The following is a 19,163-nucleotide window of genomic DNA, read 5'->3' on the forward strand; positions in this document are numbered from 1 at the left end:
GGGTGTCACTGACGTTCCCGTGGCAGGTACCAGGAGATCTGAGAGACTGGCAACACATGGGTTAAATTGACAAGTTCCTTGTGGATCTTATTGTGTCTGTGTTTTGGTGAATGCCAAACCCCTTGCTTCAGGTGTTGCTTGTTGGTAATTTACCTTCCCCATAAGTAGCCGCTTCTCATTCTTGGAGGTGTGGTTTATAGATTTTCTTCCTGTCTTCTTACTAGCTGATCAGTTGTACTCTGTGGTGCTTCTGGAGTTGCCAGTTTTCTACTTTAAGATAAGTCTTGTCTTTTCTTATTGTATTGTGTTTGTTATTTTCCCTGTTGTTTGTATCTGGGCCTGAGACAGAGACTTCCATTCGTCCATCTGGGGAGGAATGGGTTGTCTCTGGTCCTAACCTTATTCCAGGGCCTTATAGGGAAATAAGGGCCTAGGTATCCTGCAAATGAATATTCCTACCTTCAAGGTCTATTCATATTGATAGGTAGTTAGGGCCCGGATTAGGGTTGTTTAGGAGGTGACCTGTTTCTTCCCTAGTTTCCAGGCCCAGTTACTGTTCCCCTTCCCTCCTATGTTCAGTGTGGCTTTTTCCCCCCACACTGATTGTGACGTTGGGTCCCCTAGCTAATGGATGACCCTGAATGAGTTCTCCCCTTTATGATTTCAGATTACACTTATATATATTTCTTTCATAATGACTTATTTTGCAAGTTTTCTAAAATAGTTTATGTTTCAACTCATTCCAGCTTTCAAGATCTCTGCTTGCTGTCAGTGAAGAGAAACAAAAACTATTACTTTTATATGCTATTCGTCACTATAAATATTAATTCTGATATTACGCTTCTGACAGTAATGAAATTAACAAAAGGAAACAGGCCTTACCCCCTCCCCTCACCAAATATTAACCTGACTTGGTGGTAGTGTGAGATGGGGAAACAGCTCTTCTTGTCTGAACACTGTTTGTGTAGATTAAATTAAATGATCTGGGCTGACATTCTGCTGTTTGGCCACAAGATGCCTCTGTTTCCTAAACACAGCTACAGACTGCTTATTTCCATATTGATGAGAGGTGGAGTTACACAGAGCCTGGAGAGGAAGGGAAAGGAAGCAGCCATCTTAGAGGGAGGTGAGACTGAGGAACTGTGTCAGCAGAGGATCCAACGGTATCCAGGTGTGGGAGCATACCTAAGTGACCAGAGCAGCAGCTAAGTGAAGCTGATTGTGTCCAAGACAATCCTGTCCAGAGGAACAAGGATTGCTTTCAGGAATGCTGATGAGAGCTAGGGAGAAAAGCGACATACACTGCAGGACCGCATGCTTGTTGGAGAGGCATTTGTTCTGTTCAGAGTCACCAGCGGAGGCAGAGCAGACCCGGGTCGGTAAGATCGTGCACGCACCTCATTACAGTGTTGACGCCTAGAGACTGAGACCAGGCCTGTAGTTAGTTATATAGGGTCTCTGTTTGTGTCAGGCCACAAGTGCTGCTATTGTTCATTGCAAGGACTGCATAATTTAAAGGGACATTTCACACCGGAGAGCTGATAAACTTCCCCAAAAACTCAAGCCAGGCTAGCGTTTTGCTCAGAAGGAATACACAGGCACGTGCTACAACAATCTTGTAGAGCTTTGTAAGATTGTAAGCTGTTGTGCTGCACCGCAGGCTAGCCCGTACCACACACTCATACAGTTATTCTTGTTTTTTTAGGGTAATAACAGGTAAGCTGTGGCAGTTTAGTTGTGCCTGCCAGTAGGTAAATTACCACGCTTTCCTCCTGCATCCATCGGAGGGCGCCACGCTGTGCAGCACAGCAGTCTCAGCCTTCGGGCTGGGTGTATTTAAATTTATTGTATGTTCCCAGCATTTGTGGTTGTGTTCATTACCACATTTAAGTACAATTCTGTTTTGGAAAAAGTTGGTGGTGGAGTTGTTTTCCTTGTTCGTGACTTTGCTGTATCCTGGGGAGCCCACCCCGGTACACGGCTTACAGTAGGACGAGGCTCAGTATTCAGAAGGCTGATCCTTTCTGGCAGGCCCCTGTATCATACGCTACCATTAGACATCCAGGAGAATTTCTAGAGGAAATTCAACAGCTGTGACCTTTACGTTACAGGATTGTCACAAGTGTGTAAGAAAATCCAGTGACTGCGGAAGGAAATGCTGAAATGTGGGTAAATGTTACATTAAATGCCAGGTTTGCATTTGAGACAAACGTACGGACAGATTTCTACGCTTCGCAGGTTCACTAGGAGGTTGTAGATAAGGGGATGCGACAATGAATACAAGACAAATACAAGGCAAATTTCTCTACAATTACCTTAATCTGGGTTGTTTTGCATCATCGAAGCCCGACTGCCCCGTTTCAGTACAGTCATCCTTGTATATAGTCTCAACGCTTGCCAGAAAAAAGGAGCTAAATGTGTACAGTGCTCGGGATGATATGGGAGCACCCTGCTGAGAAGGTTGGTCTAGTGACAATAATTAATGGGTGCCAACAGTTTCCAGGCTATTGTCACAACATCTGCCTCCCTCCAAGAGATCTGTAACATCGGAGTACAGCACAATTATAAAGAGGCATTTTCTGTGTATAATGTAAAATATAGGATCATAGAGAAGGATCTTTTTTCTTAAAAATACCCCTGTCCATTGGCTGCATCTGTTACTGCAGCGAAGCCTATATAAGCGAATAGGGTTGAACTGCTATACCAGGCTCAGCCAGTACAGAGAGGTGGTGCTGTTTTTGGAAAATGAAGTGATGGGAATATCTCGCAAATGTAACATTTTTTGTAACAGAAAGTTAATTAAAAATGAATTTTTCATGACGAATTGTACTAAAATAATATTTAAAGGGCAGCTGTCAGCAGATTTGTACCTATGACACTGGCTGACCTGTTACATGTGTGATTGGCAGCTGAAGGACATCTGTGTTGGTCCCATGTTTATATGTGCCCAGCATTGCTGAGAAAAATAAAAATTTATATATTCAAATGCGGCTCTTGGAGCTATGGGGGCAGTTGCCAGGCTCATCTCCCTCTGCAACTGCCATGCCCTCTGCACTTTGATTGACAGGGCCAGGCAATGTGAACGTGAACATGGCACCAACACAGCTTTCAGCCTTCAGCTGCGAAGTGCACATGTAACAGGTCAGCCAGTGTCATAGGTACAAATCTGCTGACAGATGCCCTTTAAATATTATTTTAGTACAGTTCGTCATAAAAAAATGAATTATTCAATTTACTTTCTGTTACAAAAAATAGTTCCAGTTGCAAGATATTCCCATCACTTCGTTATAATGGCACCTCTGGTATTCAGTCTGTATTGTAATGTGCACATCCTCCTAGTAAATTGAATGAGCAGGTCGCACATGCTCAGCTTCATCCTTCATCTCTCACCTGTCCAGCCAAATCTTCTCTTAGAAAATGTTACAGTTACCAGGAGAGAGCTAAAGCAGAATGGACACTCTCCCTGAACTGTGGTAGGGAGAGAGCTGCAGCACAAAGGACACGCCCTCTGTGATGTGATATGAATAGAGCTGCAGCAGAAAGGACACATTCGCTGACCTGTGATAGGGAAGAGAGCTGCAGCAGAAAGAACGTGTCCCCTGACCTGTGATAGGGAGAGAGCTGCAGCACAAAGGACACACCCTCTGTGATGTGATATGAATTGAGCTGCAGCAGAAAGGACACATTCCCTGACCTGTGATAGGGAGAGAGCTGCAGCAGAAAGAACGTGTCCCCTGACCTGTGATAGGGAGAGAGCTGCAGCACAAAGGACACACCCTCTGTGATGTGATATGAAGAGAGCTGCAGCAGAAAGGACACATTCCCTGACCTGTGATAGGGAGAGAGCTGCAGCAGAAAAGACACACCCTATGAGCTGTGATAGGGAGAGGGCTGCAGCAGAAAGGACACATCTGGGGAGAAAGGACCTCACCCCCCCCCCCCCCCTCGAGAATTAATAATGTCCCCCATAGTGCCCCACAGTAGTAATATTTAGTTTTTCTTTTTTTTGTTGGGAAAAAAAAAGAATTACTCATCTACCTCTGTGCGTGCAAGTGACCTTTTTTTTTTATTTTTTCTAACCCTTCAAACAGGTATTTTCCACTAGTGTACACATTTTTAAAGGCCATTAGATAGGTGCATTTCTGTCTAACGGCCATTAAAATCAGTCCCATTAATTTCAATGGGGCCTGTCTGGCTGCGAAAGCGGCCAAAAATAGGACATGTCGTATTTTATGACAGTCGCTATTCACAAGCAGTTAAAAAATGGTCATGTGAATATCCCCATTGTCTTCAATTGGTCCTAAAAACATTCGTTTTTCAGTCGTGTGATAACTAAACTAACTTAGTTTACTGATAACTAGAATTTCTACGCTCTTTTACATAAATTTTATTTTTTTTTATCACAGAAAAAACAAAGATAAAAATATCCTGCACAGTATGATATATAAATGTGCGGATGTCCCTGGCCATATTATTGAAGAAAGTAAAAAAAATAAGATAATAATGCACTTAGTAAAGTAGATGCAAGCATTATATGTGGACAAAGTCCTCACTCTGATATGATAAAATCTGAGACGCTAAGCCAATATATTTTGATCAAAACACATCTGTGCCCGCCTACCGAACGCCAAGGTGGTCTCAGGGCAGGCGGGTCCTACGCTAAACCTACCTAAGCCGTTGGGCTTCTATGTTCAGGAGCGCAGACGCCGCACATATGGTGTGCTGCTCCTAGTCACCTCCATGTGCATCAAGCAACCGATGGAAGGGGGAGAAAGCAGAGCCATATGTACCACCTAATCAAGGCGGTCTATTAGATAGGAAGGGCAAAAGTGCAGAGGAATGCTACTCCCAAGATAAAATAGGAGTGCATTCACACTTGAAGGTGCCGCTCCCTCAAGCATATACTACATAAACAAACAAAAAAAAAATCACAGAAAAAACTAAGATAAAAACATCCTGCACAGTATGATATAGAAATGTGTGGATGTCCCTGGCCATATTATTGAAGAAAGTCACAGAAATAAGATAATAATGCACTTAGTAAAGTAGATGCAAGCACTATATATGGACAAAGTCCTCACTCTGATATGATCAAATCTGAGACGCTTAGCCAATATATTTTGATCAAAACACATCGGTTGCTTGATGCACATGGAGGTGACTAGGAGCAGCACACCATATGTGCGGGGTCTGCGCTCCTGAACATAGAAGCCCAATGGCTTAGGTAGGTTTAGCGTAGGACCCGCCTGATCTGAGACCACCTCGGCGCGGGTAGGCGGGCTCAGATGTGTTTTGATCAAAATATATTAGGTAAGTGTCTCAGATTTGATCATATCAGAGTGAGGACTTTGTCCATATATAATGCTTGCATCTACTTTACTAAGCGCATTATTATCTTATTTCTACGCCATTTTACATGTCAGTTTTACCCAGTTTACTCTCTAATAGAGCAAAAAATGATTCAATGTTTTTTGAGCGTTTTTAAGACATGCTGAGCGTCATCTATGAGAGGTAGCGTCATCTGGAAGACCTGGAAGTGTTACTCATCTAAATCAAATAACCTTCATTTTCAGAACCGCTCCAATGAGGTCACATGACTCCCTGATCATAAAGGACCGGTATATTCTACATAATGGGGATTATATACTTTTATATACTGTGGAATACATGACCGATCCCCAAAAAATGGAGAATGGAAGAATGAAGACGAGCTTGTCTCCTGGCTGAAGTCGGTCAAGGCCGGCACCGGTCTCTTGCAGTAAATACGATGGAAGCTCATATCATAATGCAGAGAAAGAATATAGACAGTGCGCTGAAATCGATACAACCTACAAACGACCATCATGCTAATGACTGGTAGAATTAATGTGCCGTAAGGTCACATTCTGTCTCTTCCCCCACACAAATAGCCTTTCCATTCCCTACTTAGCTGATATTAAGTGAATGAATTGCTGGGATGCCAAGGTTCTCAGCACTCCCACGTTCCGAATTCAATGACGGCTTATCACGCTGGCCGTGGAAATGTAATAACCTATGCTGTGAATGAATTGCATCAACATATTAGCACACAAATCACTTCATCTTCACACAGTAGAACCTGTGCAGTCAGTCGTAGAATGTGCTTTTTTGTGTCTCTACCTGTATTTGATCAGAGGAGACATGGCAGCTATTGACTTGGAGGGCTGAGCAGCGAGCGATCATTGCGCTATTATATTATATTTACCATAATAGCCTATTACAGTAAGGGACCTGCAGATAATTAGCTATAATGGATTACAGTTCATTTTCGTAGCACGGCGGTGAACATTTCTTGACCTTGAAGCCGGGAGATGATGATTCAGTGCTCTCCTATGAACTCTCTCTGCCATTTTCCTCCTGTTCCCAGCATGTTACGGCTCCATAACCTTTACTGTAGTGGTTTTAGGGGGGTGTCATACCAAGGTTGTGCATAGAGAAGCAGGGGCCCCAATAACAAAAATTGGTATGGCCTCCACTGTTTCCATCTCAGTATTGGTCTACTTAAAGCCCAGAGATAATGCACACAGTGATGTCACCGTACAGGGATAATGTACAAAATAATGTCAACATACAGGAGTGGGGTACAGTGATGGCACAGTACAGGAATAGTGCACACTGTGATGCTATAATGGCAGGATAATGTGCACAGTGATGTCACAGTACAGGAATAGTGCACACATCGATGTAATAATGGCAGGATAATGTGCACAGTGATGTCACAGTACAGGAATAGTGCACACTGTGATGCTATAATGGCAGGATAATGTGCACAGTGATGTCACAGTATAATGATAGTGCACACAGTGATGCTATAATGGCAGAATAATGTGCACAGTGATGTCACAGTACAGGAATCGTGCACACTATGATGCTATAATGGCAAGATAATGTGCACAGTGATGTCACAGTATAATGATAGTGCACACAGTGATGCTATAATGGCAGGATAATGTGCACAGGGATAGCACAATATGATAATAGTGCACACAGCGATTTAATAATAGCAGTATAATGTGCACAGTGATGTCACAGTATAATGATAGTGCACATGCAATGTGACGCCCCCCAGGGCCAATTGGGTCCCAGTGTTCAGCAATGCTGAGTGGTATGTTGTGGCCCTAATAATTTGTGTCACGGTGCTCCTACTTGGATACTGTCGCTCCCCAGGGTTAGGCTCTGTAGCAACAAAGGAAATATAGTTGGTGGAATAACTAGAGACCAGACTTGGTAATGTCACGGTCTCTCCCGTGGCAGGGATCAGAAGATCTAAGAGACTGGCTGCACATGATGTGATCTGACGGCCTCTTTGGTTTCACTTGTTTCGGTGTTGTTGCTGGTTATGACCACACCTCTTGTCTCAGGTGTAGCTTAAGTGGTCATTCCAACTTCTATATTTAGTCTAGTGTCACCCATCATGCTATGCGGTTGATAGCTCCTTTCTGGTTGTGGAAGTGCTGGTGTTTGGTTCTCCATGGAGTTCATGCTCGTCCGCGTACTTTGGAGTTAAGTGTCTTTTTCCTATTTCTAGTTTTGTTGTATTCCCCTATCTTTTGGTGTTAGGCCTGAGGGAGTCTCCTGTTCCTTCAGCTGGGAAGGAACAGGCCATCTTTTGTCCTGACACTATTTCCAGGGCCATTTAGGGTCCGATAGGGTTCTAGGTTCCTGCGTGTGAACATTCCTACCATCGAGGTCTGTTCATACTAATAGTAGTCAGGGGTCGGTTTATGGATTTAATAGGTGGTGATTTTTCCCCTTTACCTAGTTTCCAGGCCTAGTACCTTTTCCCTTCCCTCCTGTGTTCGGTGTGGAGTTTACCATCCACACCGCGCCTTGACAGGTAAAGTTTAACGGTTTGTACTTAAAAAAAACTTATGTCATCCAAACAATATGCAATATTTCTCTTGGCTCCAGCAGGATTAGGGTAAACTTGAATACTTTGCTTTCTCTCTCTCTGCTGTGCTAATGCCTTGCTCCAGTTTGGTTACTGGATAGTTCTAGTACAGTTGAGTAGGAGGCATTTGGCCATTGAACTCCTTGTAATACTCCGTCTGTGACCAGCCTGGAGCCATGGTGCTTTACAAGCTGCTTCCCGGGACTCCTGCAGCAGGTGAGGGAAAACACTCCCCTCACTGCACCATCTCTGGTCTCTTTGGACTCTAAAACTTAACTCCCCAGTGTCCCCCAGAAGTCAAGAAACGTGAGACATCAGATCTGTATGTATTCTTTTTTCTGAATAACTTTGTAAAACTATAACATAAGCATAAACAAACCATATGTGTCAGTACATTATACAGCAGCCTCACTCCATCAGTGAGAGTACTCACAGACAATTCCATCATAAGTCCAGGAATAGATCAATAGCTCCTTTGCATGCAGTCTGCTAGATCCAGGAGCAGTCATGAAATGGAGGCAATACAGTTCCAGGTTAAAGGTTACTGCCTCTGACTACACTTCCTGTAAAGTTCTGGCAAGGTAGTAACTTACTTTGACCACTAGATGGCAGCAACGTCAAACATAACATTTCAGTATAATCATTACAGCAAATTACACATATTTACTTATGAACAATATGGGCAGAACAGTGTACATGTACATGTAATGCAATACATAACAGTTACATAACAATATTATTAAGTCACAGTATCAGAGGATCTGGAAATAAATACACAGATGATATTCTCTGCTAGCCATTAGAGACAGTAGCTAGGTGTAGGAATGGAAGTGCCACCTCTGGGGTACTACACACACAACAATGTAATAATGTGCTCAGTGATATCACAGTACAAGAATAATGCACACGGTAATGTAATTAGGGCAGGAAGATGTGCAGAATGATGTCCCAATGCAGATATTCTACTCAGTGATGATACAACGCAGGAACTATAAAAACAGTGATGTACATGTTTCCTCACAGGATGATAAAAAAAACATATAAAAATCTCAAATGTAGGTATAATGCTCACATGATGCACAACACCGGAATAATATAGCAATGCACACATCAGGGCTGAATAGTAAAACTTAGAATGGGGTTGCATTCAATTTTTCACCTTACAATTTATTAACTGCACCATATCATATGTTTGAATAAATATCGCCCCCCTTTAGTTGTTGGGCCCCATAGTAACTTCTATGCCTGCTACCCTGGTAGTTACGTCCATGAACAGAAGGTAGCCCTATAGTAAAGAAAAATCTATTCATCTATTAATATCCTAGGAATCAAGATGGGGTCACATGTGAACCTCCTCTCATTTCCTGCTTGGGGACCAGTAATCTGGTCTCAGGCTCCTCCCTCCATAGGACACACATGTGTAGACAGTGTGGTCACCAGTACAAGGAGTCATGGACACCAGGGAAGAAGGAGGTGTGAGAACTTTCAGAAGAGGGTCATCTTAGGTGGTAAGATTGATGGTTAGAGTACACAAAAATTACTTTTTAAATGAAGTAGATACCTTCCATTTTGGATTAAAAAATTTTGTTGCCCAAGGTAAAATAAGTCGAATACAATCTTCTACTAGTAATAGTTTCTAAAGGCTCTTTTACACAGGCTAATGATCGATCTAGCATCTGTAGCTAATTATGCTTAAATAATGTTAATGAGATTCTCTGAGACTGGGAACCATTGGCCAGGAGGCTGTTAATGGTGTCAAAGTTAAACAAAGACCTGTTCATAGCTTTCTAGGTCCTGCACCAGTATGATGTGGGGTCTACATGTCTGTCACCATTGCTGGTCAGTCAATGGCCCCTCTGGTGACCAATGCAAAAATGGCATGTGACTATAGTCACAGCAGAGGCCATTGAATGGCCAGGAACAGTTGGCATGTCACACTACTGGTCCAGTGGAGACTGAAAGTGGTGGAAAAGGGAACTCAGCGCTAGACAATGGAATGTGTCTGAATAGGCAGGTCGTTCATTTTTTTTTTTTTTTTTACTTTTAACCCATCCTTGGTCATTGTTTCCCAGTCTTGAAAAACCCTTTTAGGTATATGAGAGGAGGGGGTGTGAGAGAAGGCATTAACAGTCGCTTGTTCACTCCCTTGTAATCATTGGAAAAGTAAAGTGAAAGGGTAATGAAAGCTGACTGACTTGCCTATCCTTAATGGGTCTGTAATGGGCAACAAAAAATCCACCCTTAGGCCTCTTGCACATGACCGTGTGTCCCCCATGGCCGTATTGCGTCCCGTATACGCGGGCAATACACGGAACACTGGTCATGTGCATTCCGCATCACAGATGCAGACCCATTCACTTGAATGGGTCCGCAAATCCGGAGATGCGGAACGGAAGCACGGAAAGGAACCCTACGGAAGCACTACGGAGTGCTTTCGTGAGGTTCCATTCCGTGCTAGTGTTCCACAAAAAGATAGAACTTGTCCTATCTTTTTGTGGGACGGACAGATCACGGACCCCATTCAAGTGAATGGGGTCGCGATCCGCATGCGGCATCCCCACAGTTGGTGCTTGTGCATTGCTTGTGCAATTTGCGGTTCACAGCACAGACACGGCACCCGACCACAAAAAGCGGATGTCTGTGCACACTCCGCATCCCAGTGCAGACACATTCAAGTGAATTGATGCCCGATCTGCAAGATGCGTTCTGTCTTTTGCGGCGCGTAGGAACGGACCCGGAAGTACGCAGAAGCCCTTCCACAAAATATATCACATGTCCTATCTTTTTCCGCATCTTGCAGATCACGTACCCAATGGGTCCGCCCCACGAGGTGGGGTGCACATAGCCGTTGTCAGTGGTTTGCAGATCTGCTGTTTGTGGCCTCCAACATAGGCATGGCCGTCCCACGTTCATGTGAATGTGGCCTTAGCATATTTACTAACGTCTAGGTCGGTAAAACTGGGACATCACAAACCACGGCTCTGGAATTGCCTTGACTCCACCCACAACTGCTAACTTATGGGTGGGGTTGTTGTTAGCCACTCCCATTTTCCCACCTGGGACAGCCTGAATTTGCTGGGATTGTCTATGAAAATCTCTGACTTAATACCCAACATCGGCCTAAATCTACGTCCGCTCCCTTGCTGGCCTAGATTTAAATAATTTTCTTTGCCTAAAACAGGCTTAGAACATGATAAATGAGACGGGTATTTCTCATACTGCTCTTGAAAAATGAAAGCTGTGCTGTGATTGGTTGCTATGGGCAATTTTTCTTTTAGACAGTTTAGGCTGTAGATTTAGGGTAGGCCCCAATGGCCCGGCTTTATCTTTAGGAGCTGCCATTTCAACCTTCCGTCAGGAGAAGTGAATATATTTCCTCCCCTTGTCTCCATGTACCTATCATCCAAATGAATGATTTTGACATGGTTTATATAGAACGTAATAAGATAAACAAGTCAGCCAAGATTACGCCGCTTAAACATAAAGTATCTCTATAAATGGAGGGAATTACTGACTGACTTCCCCATGAATTGTTATTATAGCTGAGACACAACTGAATTTGCACCGTTTCTCTCAGATGTAATCTTTTCAATTTACTCCATTCTCCCAATTCATGAATATTTCAGACGAGTCCGCGTAACTCTAAAACTATACCCAGGATATCAGAATATAACACGTCTGATTTATCTCACTCGCCGAACGCTTTTTCCGTTCCTGGACGCCATCCGCTGCGCTAAATACGAGACATTTCTTAACTGTTGCGTAGTCTGGGGTGGTAGAAATACACAACTATATCTAGAACATAATTCTCACTTAAGCCTAAAATGTGGAGGAGAGGATGAAAGTGAGAAATAGTAAAGGAGAGAACATGAGTGATGGCAGGAAATTGGAATTTAAGGAGTAACTAAGTCTAAAATGGTTCATATAATAATGAGAATATACTGTACGCGAATATTCTCAAATCGTGACAATAGATGATAGGTTGGCATGAGAAAATGCAATTGCTCTCTGTTATCTGACTGCAAGATATTTTCACGCAGTAAAATAATTCACATCACTACACCACTGTTCTGCTTACCCTGGCCTTGGGGCCGGACCTGCCGCTGGGTGGTCCAGCTGCCAGTCCCACCATGCATGCTGCTGTGTACTTGCTGAAAAGACCTCTCCTCTGCCAGTAGGGCATAAGCTCTCACTCCAGCTCTTAAAACGCAAGTGCACCCTAATTTTCACCAGCCAATGGCTGGTAAGCCTGGGTTACTTAAGGTACCTTCCCCCGTGGGAGGGTGCTTGAGCAATAGATTTCTTAGCATGCTAGTATCTTTCAAAGGTATCTGGTGTCTGCCTGTGTACTGACTTTCTGCCCACTTAATGGTTTCTGAACCTCTGCTGCCTGACCTGACCTGTGCCTGATTTCCGTATTGATCCTGCTCTGCTTGCCCTGGCCTCAGACCATTTTTCACATAGCACCTACTTGTTGTCCCCTGACTATGATTTTGCCTGACCTCATGCATCGGTGTATCTTTCGCTTGTGGGTTAGCTGTCAATCACACAGAGAGTACTGTAGGAGGTAGCGGCTTGGTGGTTCCCCTGCATAGAAGTCCACTATGAATACCAGGGGACTGGCAGTATAACTCTCTTAGGTTTATTCCGCAATCAAATCTGTTGGTTCCACACCCACTGCCGCAATGCATATTGACTCGACTCAACAAGATAAAGCTTATGTACAGGTAATCAAAGTGCTCCATAGCAAAATGTAGAACCTTTCTGTACTACCTGGGTACTACATTAATCTGCTAAATAATATATAATTCTGTCTAAATGGAGCCACTTCTAGGGGGAACGCGGGGGTATTGGCCGGACTAAAATGGCTACAAGCAGCGGTTATAAGCCAGGTTGCAGATGGATCTCTGCCAGTCTCCATTATAGTATAGTCAGTGCTGGGTCCAGACATCTCGGTCAGGCTGCTCCCTGCCAGAACAGCCTGTCAGAGATGTCTAAAGCTATTGTGAAACTAGCCTAAGGCTACTTTCACACTAGCGTTTTAGCTTTCCGTTTGTGAGATCCGTTCAGAGCAGCCGCCTAGGGCGCAATTTAGCAGGGGGTGCGTTTAAAAAAAAAAAGCGTTGCCGCAAGTTTTTTTTTTAAGTATGGCGGGAAGCGGCGGGCCTTCCCCCGCACCGGGCGGCTGCCGCACTGCCCAGAGAGAGGGACTGACAGCCTGGGAAGCGCCTCTAATGTAGCGTGGCCGAGCTCTGTTCGGTCCGCGGTACAGAAGCATTTGTTTTCTGTACCCGGCCGGACTGACGGGAAGTGCTCACTTAGTGTGCATTTCCTTTCAGTCGGGTCGGGTGCAGGAAACAAAAGCTCCTGTACCGCGGACCAAACAGAGCTCGGCCACGCTACACAAGAGGTGGGGGGGGGGGAGGATGAGAGTGACAAGTGAAGGGGGAGGAAATGAGACTGAGTGACAAGGGAGTGGGGGGGAGGAAATGATGAGACTGAGTGACAAGGGAGTGGGGGGGGAGGAAATGATGAGACTGAGTGACAAGGGAGTTGGGGGGAGGAAATGATGAGACTGAGTGACAAGGGAGTGGAGGGGGAGGAAATGATGAGACTGAGTGACAAGGGAGTGGGGGGGAGGAAATGATGAGACTGAGTGACAAGGGAGTGGGGGGGGAGGAAATGATGAGACTGAGTGACAAGGAGTGGGGGGGAGGAAATGATGAGACTGAGTGACAAGGGAGTGGGGGGGAGGAATGATGAGACTGAGTGACAAGGGAGTGGGGGGGGAAATGATGAGACTGAGTGACAAGGGAGTGGGGGGGAAGATGAGACTGAGTGACAAGGGAGTGGGGGGAGGAAATGATGAGACTGAGTGACAAGGGAGTGGGGGGGGGGGAGAAATGATGAGACTGAGTGACAAGGAAGTGGGGGGGGGAATGATGAGACTGAGTGACAAGGGTGTGTGTGGGGGGGGAATGATGAGACTGAGTGACAAGGGAGTGGGGGGGGGAATGATGAGACTGAGTGACAAGGGAGTGGGGGGGGAGGAAATGATGAGACTGAGTGACAAGGGAGTGGGGGGGGGAGGAATGACGAGACTGAGTGACAAGGGAGTGTGTGGGGGGGGATGATGAGACTGAGTGACAAGGGAGTGGGGGGGGGAGGAAATGATGAGACTGAGTGACAAGGGAGTGGGGGGGGGGAATGATGAGACTGAGTGACAAGGGAGTGGGGGGGGAAATTATGATACTGAGTGACAAGGGAGTGGGGGGGGGGATGAGAGTGACAAGGGAGTGGGGGGGGGGTGAGAGTGACAAGGGAGGGAGGGGAGTAAATGATGAGAGTGACAAGGGAGTGGGGGATGAGAGTGACAAGGGAGGGGGCAAATGATGAGAGTGACAAGGGAGTGGGGGGAAGAATGAGAGTGACAAGGGAGGGGGGGAATGAGAGTGACAAGGGAGGGGGGAATAAGAGTGACAAGGGAGGGGGGAATGAGAGTGACAAGGGAGCGGGGGGGGGGGGGTGTATGAGAGTGACAAGGGAGCGGGGGGGGGATGAGAGTGAAAAAGGAGGGGGGATGAGAGTAACAAGGGAGGGAGGGGAGGAAATGATGAGAGTGACAAAGGAGTGGGGGATGAGAGTGACAAGGGAGTGGGGGGAAGAATGAGAGTGACAAAGGAGGGGGGGGAATGAGAGTAAAAAGGGAGGGGCGGAATGAGAGTGACAAGGAGTCTCCAGAGACAGACCAAGAGCCAGACTGCAGCCAGAGACCAGATCATCTTATTGTCCTGGCGGTAAGTAGACAATGCAATATGTTTATTATTTAATTGTTTAGTTATTAATACTACATTGGAAACTAATTTACCTCACATTAAGACTCCATTCACACGTCTGCAACGTGTTTTGCGGATACACGGAGCCGCGGATCCGCAAAACACAGAAAGCGTCAATTCGCAGCCACTTACCTTTCTCCAGCGCCGGCACTGGGAACTCTTCTCCCCGATCCTCCTCTCAGCTGCGAATGCGCATGTGCATGCATTCAAAACTATGTTCCGCGTCTTCCCACTGTAATTTTCACAGTGAGAATCGCGGAAGCACCTCTAGCGGCTGTCAGGAAGGGAGATACAAGAAGCTTGATTAACCCTAAGGGAAACATAGCAGTTCTTTTAATTTAAATGCTGAGAAAGGGGTGGAACATGATATGGGCAGATCGTCGGATAAGGAGGGGGCGGCAATTTTTATCTTGCCTAGGGCGGCAAAAATCCTTGCACCGGCCCTGAGAACACCGATAGGGCTATAATAGCAAGCTGGCATTCAAGGACAGTGACTGGTCGTATAACTTCTCTTTAACCCCATCAATCCCTATATGAGAGATGAACATGCTAAGTGACGCGGTGCACCATAACAGACCCCTGCCTGGCAAGGTAGAAACCGCTATGCACACAATCAACCAGTCACCTACAGAATATACGCATAAAATGACAGTGTCCAGAACCGTCTGTAGGAACAGTAATGGTGGGGTGTCCACCAAAAAAATAATTCTTAAAAAAGCCCTTAGAAGAACAACTCACTCATTAGAGATCCTCCAAATAAAAAAATATCATGCCAATATCATGAAACAATAATGTGAATGGAATTACCAGCTTGGTGTGGCAGGACATAGTCATAAAAAAATGAAATAATGAAAATTAAGAAAACAAATCAGAAAAGGTAAAATTCGTTCCAATGTCAGATTTTATTTTTTTTAGCTCCACAACCCATCCGAAAAGTGTCCCTCTCTCCCTAGAAAGCCCACAAACTAAACAGAAAATGAGAATAAATCGACTTCCTGAAAAGACCCCCCACCCACCCTTTTTGGTATTAAATAAAATTAATAATTAGCAACCGTATGGTACGTCTCAAAACAGGGGTAATTGCCGAGGCCTGGTTGTGGTGGGCAACTGAGGCAGTAAATTCGGGTGTCCCTACTCCTATCGCGTTTGCTACACACACGGCATCGTTTCTGAGGACATGTCTTGCTGGTGGTGGCAGGGACGGGGTGAGGGAAGTGGCGCTCTGAAACCCTTTGAACATCCTCAGATTCCATGGGTCTTTTTAAATCAAACCAAACTATTATAGGTACCAATCTGAATCAGGTGGATTGCTAGCTTTTTATACCAGGCCCTGTTTTTTCGCCTTACCAGGTAGGGTTGAAGCGCCTGGTCAAAGAGGTCTACACGAGGGATGAGCGAATCGACTTTGTTTGAATACTGTACGTTCTAATACTGCAGGAGCTCTGTACAGTATTAGAATGTATTGGCTCCGACGAGCCGAAGTTATTGCTTCGCGAAGTCTTGCGAGACTTTGTGCAATAACTTCATAAATCAAAGGTACCACTTGGAACCGAACCCGAGTTTGGGAAATCTTTTTTTACAGTACAAATTAATTTATGAAGTTATTGCGTGAAGTCTCGCGAGAGCAATAACTTCGGCTCATCGGAGCCAATACATTCTAATACTGTATAGAGCGAAGTTTTATGCAAGACGACTTCGGGTGTCTTCTGAAGTCGATTCGCTCATCCCTAGTCTACAACTCCCATAAATGTATTATAGTCTGTCACACAGACCGGTTTGTGCTTGTCAGCAGTAGCCCCCCTCTCCCTAATTGCTACTGTGGTGTCTGCATGCATGGTGGTCAGCGTGTAGACATCCTTCCTGTCCTTCCACTTCAGTGCAAGCAGCTGGTCACTTACAAGGCGAAGTACCCCACTCTATTATTACTGACTGTCCCACAAGCCCCTGTGCAGCATGGAGGGATTTAAAAAGGGGTATGCTGGTATAAAAATGATCGGTGCAGTAGATTATAATTTTACCCCATATCTGGCACACTTGGAGGGAATAAACTGACGGAAGGAAAGGCGGTCTTTAAAACTAAAAAGGGATTCATCGACGGATAGATTTTTATCAGGGGTATATAATTTCAAGAATACATCCCTAAGGAGGGAAATAAGGGGTCTCAATTTATTTAGGTGGTCGTAGGCTGGGTCAGTTCTGGGGGGGACTTGGGAATTGTCTGAAAAATGCATAAACCGCATTAGGGCTTCATAGCAGTTTCGGGACATAACTGCTGCAAACACAGGGGTTGAGTGGACAGTACTCGCAGTCGAATAGGATCGGACAGATGGCTTTTTTACAATGCCCATGTCCAGGGTAAGCCCCCAAATCTTTTTTTATTTCAGGGACACTTGTGGGGGTCCACCATCTTATATAGATAGACACAGGCTTTTGTACAGCAAATTGTGTGGTGTACAGATTAGTCTGCTTCACAATTAATTCCAGGACTTTATCGTCCACAAACAAATGAAAAAAAATAATTGGTGACGTCTACATTAATTTAGGGAGTAGATAAAAATTGGGGTACTTTGGGGGGAAAATGATGAAGCAGGAACCCACGTAGTGGAAGAGATGGGACCGCTTGGTGGTGAATGGGATGAGGTGGTGACTTCGACCACCATAGGACTATAGGGTCTGGGGATGGAAGTGGAGCTAGAGTCCTTGCTATCGGAAAATATTTCGAGTTATCAGAGCATAGAAATTCATATGCCTGCTCTACACTGAATAATCTTCGAGCCATTTTATTTACTAAAAAGCTCAGAAAGAAAAAAAATGATTATATATACCCCACCCTAAAAATTGAAATTAAGTGTTCGCTAGCGTCAGTAGCAGTACGTCCACTGACTGACAATTATGCATAGACCCTAACAAATGCCCACAGACCGACTAAAAGGTGGACAGTGACAGACGGACAGTGACAGTTGGTCTCTGACCGCCAGTGACAGACGGACAGTGACAGTTTGCCTCTGACCGACAGTGACAGACGGACAATGACAGTTGGCCTCTGACCGCCAGTGACAGACGGACAGTGACAGTTGGCCTCTGACCGCCAGTGACAGACGGACAGTGACAGATGGCCTCGGACCGTCAGTGACAGACGGACAGTGACAGATGGCCTCTGACCGACAGTGACAGTTGGCCTCTGACCGCCAGTGACAGACGGACAGTGACAGTTGGCCTCTGACCACCAGTGACAGACGGACAGTGACAGTTGGCCTCTGACCGCCAGTGACAGACGGACAGTGACAGTTGGCCTCTGACCACCAGTGACAGACGGACAGTGGCAGATGGCCTCGGACCGTCAGTGACAGACGAACAGTGACAGTTGGCCTCTGGCTGCCAATAACAGACTGACACACGGTCCCTAATGAAAGTAACTGACCGTCCCTAATAGACGCCTAATAACGGACGCCCACTGACCGACTGTAACAGGCACTTAGTGACAGACACCCACTACCCGCCAGTTACGGACAGACAGTTTCTAAATAGATTTTTATTATTTTTTACAGTAAATTTAGCATCACGAAAATTCTCATTACGAAAATTCGCAATCAACACTACTCCACATTATAGTGTGCGCAGGTGCCGGGCCACCGCCGCCATCTTTTTTGAGGACACGGGGGCAGGCTGGTGAGGGTCGGGACCCAGCTTTCTCTTATGGGGAAGCTGGGGAACCCGATCCTAGCACCGGAGACTTTCTCCTTCCTCTCCCTCCCACGGTGATCATTTTTGGTGATCACCGTGATATACTGTATCACGGCGATCCCGTGACCAATTGTCACGGTCTCTGATCACTGCCCCCAGTCAGGTAGGGAGCTCCTGCGCTCCATCTCAAGGCCCCTTAGTGACCGCCGTAAAAACACGTATGGGTGGTCACTAAGGGGTTAATCCTTTCCACGCTGCAGTACAGATATAGTAAATGCAGTTCAACAATAAAAAATAAATAAACAGTATATGGGCTATCAACAAGTTAACCCTTCAAAGTTTAATAAAGTAGGGAGTTGATGGCTTTGCATAGTCCAAAGTACCCTTGCTCCAGGGCACCACACATATCCATAAGCCCATATCAATCTGTACAGTACATAAAACATAGCCATAGGCGCCCGTACGCTTGATAGAGGCTAATAGAAGGACCTTTTGACCTTTAGCTGACTGGTATATGTCAGTATACCTTATTGTTTGCTGTACTGTTTCATACAGGGGGTACCATAAAAAAAACATGTATATGTTTATTTCACAATAAGACCCAGTGGGCAATAGTGTTGAGCTGCAGGGGCAATATTCGAATTTGCGATATTTTCTTGATCGCGAAAAATCGGCAATGTAATATTTACGTAATGCGTGCGAAATACAGGAGTGGGTCACTATAGCTACATTTT

The sequence above is a fragment of the Bufo gargarizans genome, chromosome 9 (genome assembly GCF_014858855.1).
Source record: "Bufo gargarizans isolate SCDJY-AF-19 chromosome 9, ASM1485885v1, whole genome shotgun sequence".
Taxonomy (NCBI): Eukaryota; Metazoa; Chordata; class Amphibia; order Anura; family Bufonidae; genus Bufo; species Bufo gargarizans.